Genomic DNA, 8,790 nt, shown 5'->3' with positions numbered 1-8,790 from the left:
CGAGTAGTTTTTTTCGAGCAGATACGATAAAAATTTTTAGCAAAATATGCGTTTTTGCCCCGAAATCTCCTAAAACAACTGTCATAAAAATACATATGGACCATAGAAAATAAAATGCTGAAACATTATACTTGCCCACACGGAGAAATGGGAAAACTCAGAAATGGGTGATTTTTCACCCACCTTCGAGATAAGTGGACTAAACCACAAGGTGGGTAAAACGTCTGTACCCATAAGTGAGTACGACCCTTGTACGTCAAAATGGATGTGCATTTTTCACCCACCTTCTCAAATCAAGATTTTCGCCAGATGGGTGAAAAATACCCATCTACATAAAAATAATATTGCGAAATTTGGAGATAATTCAATCTATTATTTAAAACTGAAAATCACACGATATGCTACACAGAAAAAAATTCCATGGTAACGGTTACTATTTTGTAGACTACGCCATGTTTTTAAAACAACCACAAATTTTCAGTTAAATTAACCACGCACTCGGACAAATTCACCACTGATTCAGTTCATGCAACAACATTCCGCCAGGGCCACAGTTGATTTTTACTGCGCGCATGGTAAAATCAAATGGGTTTGTTGTCTGCTGAAAATCGTCGGTGCGTATTCTTAAATTAACCCTCGGAATGGTAGTTTCGACCGCAATATTTGTTTGCGTGTAGTCAATTGTTGTTTATTTAATTGCTATAATTTTACATTGCACATTTCAAGAATAATAAAATGTATAATGAAACGATGTAATTTCCTCATCTTCACCACAATGTTCCCGATATACATATTTTTGTTCACTTTTTGTTGGATTGATTTGTTCTTTACAGGGGGGAAACTTCAAATCCTTTCGGCGGCGGAGGACGACAATCTGTACACATTCGGGAGGAACCATACGCTATTTGCGGGGCAGCAGGGCTTGGGCCAATACGCTTCTTCTTTTTCTCCATGACGAATGATCATCCCTCAGATCTTAAAACAAAAAGAAATCTCATAGAAACGGGACAATTTATATTTAGATAAGGCTTACCTGTAGGCTATTGATATTTTTAATTTTTAATTATTTTACATAAAAAACGATATTTTCACGAAAAATTACGCTTGCTATGAAGCGACAATTTTTTGGCTTTGTCAAAATTGTTAAGTTTATTTTCAGCCAAAATAGAGTGAAGAAGACCCACTTTAATGACCACATAAAACATCTTCAAGGTGGGTGATTTTAGCACATTTTCATAAATTTGAAATCACCCACCTTTTTGACAGCTCCATATATCTATTCAAGGTGGGTGATTTTGAAACATAAAATGTGTAATCTCAAATCTCCGTGCAAGTAACCACTGAGGCGTTAAAAATGACATTAATTCGGTTCTATTGAGATTCTCACGTCCGAATGTGTGAGTGGCGATAAAAGGAAAACAAACACTCCTACACGGTTAGATGACTTTACCCATTAATGGGTACTGTGTTATTGTTGATATTATTCCCACCGTGAAAAATTCACCCATTTTCTTCAAAAAGCGCCACTACTCATTAAAATGGGTCAGCAAAGTTTGGGTAAAAATGAGTATATTTCCATATATTTTTTTACTCCTTCGCAACCATCGTGATGACTCGATCAATTTTGAGGTTATGAGCAGAAGGAAAACAAACATGTATTCCCGAATAAAAACTACCATAAAAAAACAATAACTTTTTTTGTAACAATAAGAAAGAATACATTAAAACTACAATAGGAAATATTGTGAATTGAACATTAAAAATACAATACAATATACTGTAACCAACAATAAAATGTATTGTTATTGGGACTTTTACAATAGAAAATAGGGGTTGTTAGTTACCATAACAGTAAAAAAATCCTTTTTTTCTCTTATATTTTGGAACACAAAACAATGGTTTCTATTGTTCTTGTATTGTCAATTGTTTTTAGCTATACAATTAAATGAATTGTTAAACAATTGTTTTTCCAATTCAAATAAATCATTGCTAATTTGTTGCAATTTACTTTTTCGGGAAATTCAAGTAGAATAAAGGTGAATTTGTCATTTGCTGGTGTACAACAATAGAGCTATATGTCAATCAATACCATTACAAGTAAACAACGCTGTAATTTACACTGTTACATTTTTTTATTTCTTCAACTAAACATATGATTTCATTTATAATTAGTGTAACATCCCCGGAGACGAGCCAGCCTCGGGCTGAAAGTCTCCTTAATAAAGACACAAAAAAAAAAAAAAAAAAAAAATTAGTGTAACATTAGATTTTACTAATTAATAAAATGAATTGAAACCCCGTTCTCACTACAAGCTATATCACTTGGCACAGACAATCTTGATATGTATTATATTTGTTAATTCCAGTAAAAACTAGACGTACGAAAATAATATTAAGTTACAATTCAATATAGCGTATTTCTTAATACTAAAGACACACTGGTGGTACAAGGACCGTGGTATACCACGGTTATGTACCCTAGTACACATTGTACTATGGTTTTCCACGTTGTACCAGTATGCTACAAGGTGACACACCTGTGGTACAACTTGTACCGGTACGAATACCCCCAGACCCCCAGTGTGTCATTAGTATAAGTATCGAGTGGTTTAGCTCGTAGTCTGGCTGGCACTTAAATATATAGAAACATCTTTGCATTCTTTCTTTGTTCTAAGTGTATTATTCGCTGCAATAGCATAAGAGTATTTCTGTTTTATAGACACATGATTTACAAATTCTTAAATGCCCCTTACTCGAGCTATATATAATGTATTGTATGAAGTGAAAATGAAAAACATTGTGGAATACAGCACGTGTGAGCCTGCATAACTCTTTTTTAAAATACATAAGGTGTGTGGGCAATCCACGTACTGTCTAAGCTATCTGATTATATATAATATATACAATATAATATAATATAATATATTGTTAAGTTTCTATAATACTCATGTTAAGTTTCATGCTAAAAAATATCTTTTCAAAAAAGCAGCTCATGTTCGTAAAATCTTTTAAGTTAAAGCCTGTCCACGTTAAATTTCGGACACCCATCATACAATACGATTTTTAAAAATTTTCACAAACCACCGAGAAGATCAATCTACATGACAGATGAATCTCTCCGCTTCACATGATGCTTTCAGCATGTTTTCATTCTCGTCCAAATTGATAAAATGGTTAAAAATCAATTAGACATTGTCTAAGTGTCCGAAATTTAACGTTGACAGGCTTTATTTATTGACGCATATCAGTAAACATGATGTTGTCTATCAAACGAGCGATTGGTAGAACAATACTTACCCCATGCGGTAGAATACAGGGCAACAATGTCCCTCACGACCCCCATGTCTAACATTCGAACGTCACCAGCGTTTCCAGCTCCGGCTCCGGAAGGGAAGCTAGACCCTTGTAGCTTTCTCATCACACGACGACGGATGGTCGGCGTAAGAAATCAAGTTCTCCAACACCTTGAATTACGGCATCGGGAGCATATTGGAGCACTTCTGCCTGATTACCAAAAGACGAGTCTTCGGACGAATCGTATGCAGCAAACTCGGCAGCAAAAGAAAATACAGTTTAAGGCACCGCTTACCCTCCGTGCCTCGCGTGCCATCGGTTGAGTTATTGGCGCAGTTACTCTGAATAGTTAATCAATCCACTACCACCGTTTCCTTGAGGATGGAGTCTTAATGGGGAATTGTTTTCGTTTCTGCTATAACGTCCGGCTGGTTGATAATGTCGAATTACATCGATTCCCATCTTTCCGCTAAGTCGTTTCGGAACCATTGATCAAAGTTTTGACGAACTTAAAACCATCTGGAATATGTTTTTACCAATTAACTATCATCATACCTGAATAAAAATAAAGAAAAGGCTAATTTGACCGAAGATGTTGTAGATATTCTAATTTAGTTGGTACTTACCGAAAACGGTTATTACTACTGTTGCAAATCAAAAACCAAATCTAACAACTTACGGGAACCATCGGAATCACCATTTTTGTTAACTTGTTTTTGTTTATTGTCGGAGTAATAATAATTATTGTAATTTTATTGTAAATACAATTGTTCAATTTGAATTACACATCGTACAATAAAAGAACAATATTTTTAATTGTTACCAATAAATTGTATTGTTTTTATTAGTTATATTGTTCATAACTTGCGGTTTTGTTTTATTCGGGTTTACACATGCCGAATTACGCGAGCGTTAAACGTCACTCATCTCTACACTCAAATTAATTGATTGATAAATTCTATGTGCGAAACTCGCATAGAACTTATGATCAGTGCTAGTTTTCAGTTTCAAGTGCACCTTTTGTGAAATATGTGCCAAGCTATTGAATTTCATTACACAATTGAAATTATTTTAAGTGCGGTGGCTAATAAAACAAAACTATGATTCCCACACATAGAATTCACTACGAAGATAATTAACAGACTCCAACAACTGTCAGCAGCAAAACAAAGAAAATGTGTCGAGTGAAAACTGCCTTTCTTAAGCTGTTTTTAAACGTGGATTTTTTCATTATTATCAACTAGATCTAACATAATAAATAGTTATAACAAGGTAAGTGCAGAAAACGTGTAAAGTCTGACACAGAGATGAATCTAAAAATTCAAAAAATCTTCGGTTTCAGAATTTGGTCAAATCCACACATAAAACGGCCAATTCCCGGAAAACGTATCTTTCTCACCAAAAGCCAACGTAGCCCATCATTTTAAAATCGGTGGATGGATCCTTAACATGCATACCGGATGTTTATGCATAAATCCACCGAGGGATGTTTGACTATGCCCAAGTCATGCCCGAGTTCATCAAGGAAAAACAAATTAACTTTCAGAATACAGTTTCATCTAAAACCAAAATCCACACCAAGTGGCTTGTATGATTGTAAAGGTAACAAAACTTAACGTGTATCTTATAATAATAAACAATATAATTATGATTGATATTAAACAACAAATAATTATTTCTTGATGGACATTACTGATAAATCCCGTATTATGGAAAATATAAGCAAGCCTTAGATTACCTAAAATTACGTTTTTATTTTACCTAAAATTAGGTATTGGATGTTTACTTGAAATATGTGTTTGTAAAAAAATATGTTTGCTGCTGGTGATTGCTCAAAAATCTCCAGCTATCGCCATTGCATTTTCCTGCTGTTGGATTATTTGCATTCTTTAGACTACATTTTGCGATTCAAAGCTAATGGTAAGTGGTTGATTTTTTAGGGGCAAATTTTCGAGGATAATACAGGAACTTATATTTATTTACAGAATTCCTGAAAATGGTTTCCATGTGTAATATTCCGCCTGAAATTTTGGGGCGGCTGATCAGTTGGCATTTCAACAGTTATTACAAAAAGTCAATCCTCTGGATAGTTATGACAATGTCCCACCCGAAAAACTTTCAGACTGGACCAGGACTCTAACCGAGTCACCTCCAATAAGGTTTGCTAAGGTCTGCGTTTTTCTAATTGTTTATTTTATTTATATAGATTTTTACACCTACAGATAAAATCGAGGGATAAAATTGAATCAACAATCCTCGATTCACGGCCACATGCCTCCATCCTCGGTTGCGCGGAACGCCTGCCAAGTCGTTTTTCATTTGGTTTTCCCACCGAGCTCGAAAACCGCTAAAAATTGTCCTACTCACACATCATTCGAATACCCCAAGTGCTTGCAGGTCGTCCTCGAGCAGAGTTAAAGATTCATGTTCATGGAGGACTACTTAAGAGCCCTTTGTAAATGATACATTTGATGCGGGCATGAATCTTGCTTGACCAGTTGTAGAACTTGTATTATTCTAAAATTTCGGAAAGCCTAACTTCTCTGATGGAATGTTTCTCACGGATTTTATTCCCATTTATTTTATAGGGGGTGTTTCGAACGAAAAACCGAAAATCCGACCTATTTTGAAATACATAGGAACCGGAATCCAGCGGAAAAGTTTGTCAAGGTATGAGCGAAGACGGCTAATAACCGTCTTCGGTATGAGGCTACCGTAAGGGGCCTTAAAGGTAGCCTCACACCTCGGGAATTTGGTCTGCGGATTTTTCCCCATGCATTTTTGCATATGCGATGTTTTCGGGATTTGGGCACGGAAAATCAAAATCCCGGCCCCATTTAAAATGCACGGGGATCAAAATCCGGCGGAAAATTTTCCCGAGGTGTAAGGCAGCCTTAAATCCTGCAAAAAAGACAAAATCTGCACAAGATATATACCATCCTTTTTGAGGGATATGCCGTTTTTTCGGTATAGAAAAATTTGTGTAGTTCCTCTTGGGAAATTCGTCGTTTCGGTGCAACTCGGGAACAAAAGTGCGAAAAAAGAATTCCTTTTTTGGTGCTCGGTTTAATTTGTCGCAGCCTTTTCGCTGACTGCACAAAGCCAGACTGTTGAGCAAGATGACGCCAATAATTCGACCAATAAGCTGGAACAACCTGAAAATAAATATGAAATGTGGCTGCAACTAGACCTACCTCGCTGAACGACTAAAGTATAATGAATTTTTTTCTCAAGTCTGAAGAGTAATGCAGCGAGCTCGTTAAGTATTCAAAAGTTTATTTTTCAGAAAATCTTTGCAAAGCTTAAAAAGCATGCTGAGCTAAATTTATTAATAATCCTTGTAACAATTATAATTTGAAAAAGCTTTAGAAGGAATAGATAGTAAGCTAACTAGCTTTTTTCATTTTATCCGTGTCAAACTATTTAGACGACTTGGAAAACGAGAAAAAAAAATGAAAGGAAAAATATTATTAGATATTATTAGAACTTCGAAATACGGACGGCTATATTGAAAAGTTGAGATTTTGGTTCATGCACATATGCGGAAATAATCTGCTAGTCTCCGATTTCCTACTTTTGTCTATAGAATAACGATTAGGTATATATATATTTTTTAGATCATTTTCTCTTTATTTTTCAGGTTTGGTGTTACATTTTTGTTTTTGTTTTTTTTTCAGTACAAATTTACCACACAAAAAACCACAAATTTACTATATTGTACCACAGATGGAACCTCAGAAAAAGACGCTGTATACGTATTTATCGTCAAATCGAGCTGGCTTTCTTGTACTTCGTTTTTCCCTCGGTTTTGTTGACGGTGATTTCAAAACAATTTGTGCATCTGGACTTACTAGTTGAGATGAGCTACAATTAGGTACGGGCAATTCTGCGGATCCATCCAAAGGCAAGTTCATTGATTCGTTCTCGGGCCTCTCGTGAGTATCCTGTTCTTCAATCGCTGCTGGCGGTGCAATCTTAATGTCCTGAACATTCCGAGTATATTGGATTCCCCTTTTGCTGATGATCACAACTTTCGGACCGCTTCTGGCAACGACTCGGAATCTTTCTGATGAAAAGTTTGGCTCTGTTTTACCTTTCTTATATTGGGCCAGTAGTACAATATCCCCAACGGAGATGATGGAATCCCTGGCCCTATGAATTTTGTCCGCATACTGCTTGCTCGCCAGTTTTGCTTCGCTATCCCGCTCTCGTATCTCTGTACGATCGATCTCGTTATCGTTTGATTGGCTCCATAAACTCGGAAACGTACCGCGGTACTTCCAGCCTACCATAAGTTCAAATGGCGTGACACCTAGTCTAGCATGAGGAACAAGATTGTTATGAAAGTGTACGTATTTTTGCAGTGCTGTTCTCCAGTTACTGCCCTCTATTTTAGACGCCGTCAAAGCTTTAATGATGCCCTGATTCTGTCGTTCGACAAGGCCGTTTGTCTGTGGGCATAACGGTATCGATTTTCGTACCTTCACCCCCTTATTTTCCCAAAATGAAACGAAGCTGGAGCTCTGAAAGGGAGGCCCATTATCACTCTGGATGACGAGTGGGCAGCCCCAAAACTGGAATATTTCACATAGCGCTGCGTTTGTGCTTTCCGAATTCGTACACTTCATTTCTGCAACCGAAAGATGACGCGAATACGTGTCGACCACAATCAGGAATTCTCCGGAACCAAAATTCGACATGGACAAAAAATCGATTTGTAAAACTTCCCAAGCGCGCTCTGGAAGGATTCGGCTAGACAGGGGTACCGGTGGATTCTTTTTTGACAATAAGACGCAGGTCTCACAGTTTTTCACGAATTTTTCGATTTCCGTTGACATTCCTGGCCACCAGAAGTAGTCGCGCATGATTCTCTTCATGGCAACTACTCCTGAATGGCCACTGTGAGCGGCTGTCATTGCCTTGATCCGGAGTGAGAGCGGTAGAAGTGTTCTGTCGTCTTTGAAGATAATACACCCAAGGTGATGCAAGCTGCGTTTTTGAGCCTCATATCTGCGTAGATTTGTCGGCCATGTGTTGTACTTTAAGGCTTCGAGCACCATCTGAAGTTCGTTATCACTTTCTGAACAGGCTTCGATCTCATCCCATGATATCTCCATACCACCTACGTCTAATGAGTAGAGGAAGTGATTGTCATCTTCTTCGTCAAACGGAACTGCCTCTTGCGTTTGGCGAATCAACCTGGAAAGCGCGTCAGCCAAGTTTAGATCTCCTCGCACCCTCTCGATGGTAAAATCAAACTGCTGGAGGCGTAAAGCCCAGGACTCCGCTCGCGTTGTTGCACGTTTTCCCAGCCGATGCATGCCGTTGAAGATATATTCATTGGCTTCCGCATCCGTTCGTATGACGAAGGTCTTGCTCAGAAGATAAGGGGAGAAACGCTCCACCCCCCCCCCACTAAGGCGAGCGCCTCTTTCTGAGTTTGCGGGTAACGCTGTTCTGTGCTAGTTAGTGCCTTCGAAGCACATGCGATGATTC

At 37.6% G+C, this 8,790-nt stretch overlaps 1 long non-coding RNA gene across 1 annotated transcript; it reads left to right on the top strand.

The window, feature by feature from the left end:
• Positions 1-5,084: 5,084 nt before the first annotated feature.
• LOC134214873 (uncharacterized) lies at positions 5,085-6,019 on the top strand. Its single transcript, XR_009979955.1, has 3 exons — positions 5,085-5,214; positions 5,280-5,453; positions 5,517-6,019. It is a non-coding gene; the product is annotated as an uncharacterized LOC134214873 (long non-coding RNA).
• The last annotated feature ends 2,771 nt before the right edge of the window (positions 6,020-8,790 follow it).

This window comes from Armigeres subalbatus, chromosome 2, assembly GCF_024139115.2.
Source record: "Armigeres subalbatus isolate Guangzhou_Male chromosome 2, GZ_Asu_2, whole genome shotgun sequence".
NCBI lineage: Eukaryota > Metazoa > Arthropoda > Insecta > Diptera > Culicidae > Armigeres > Armigeres subalbatus.
The sequence above is the reverse complement of the archived record's forward strand: the minus strand, read 5'-3'. Positions and strand labels throughout refer to the sequence as shown.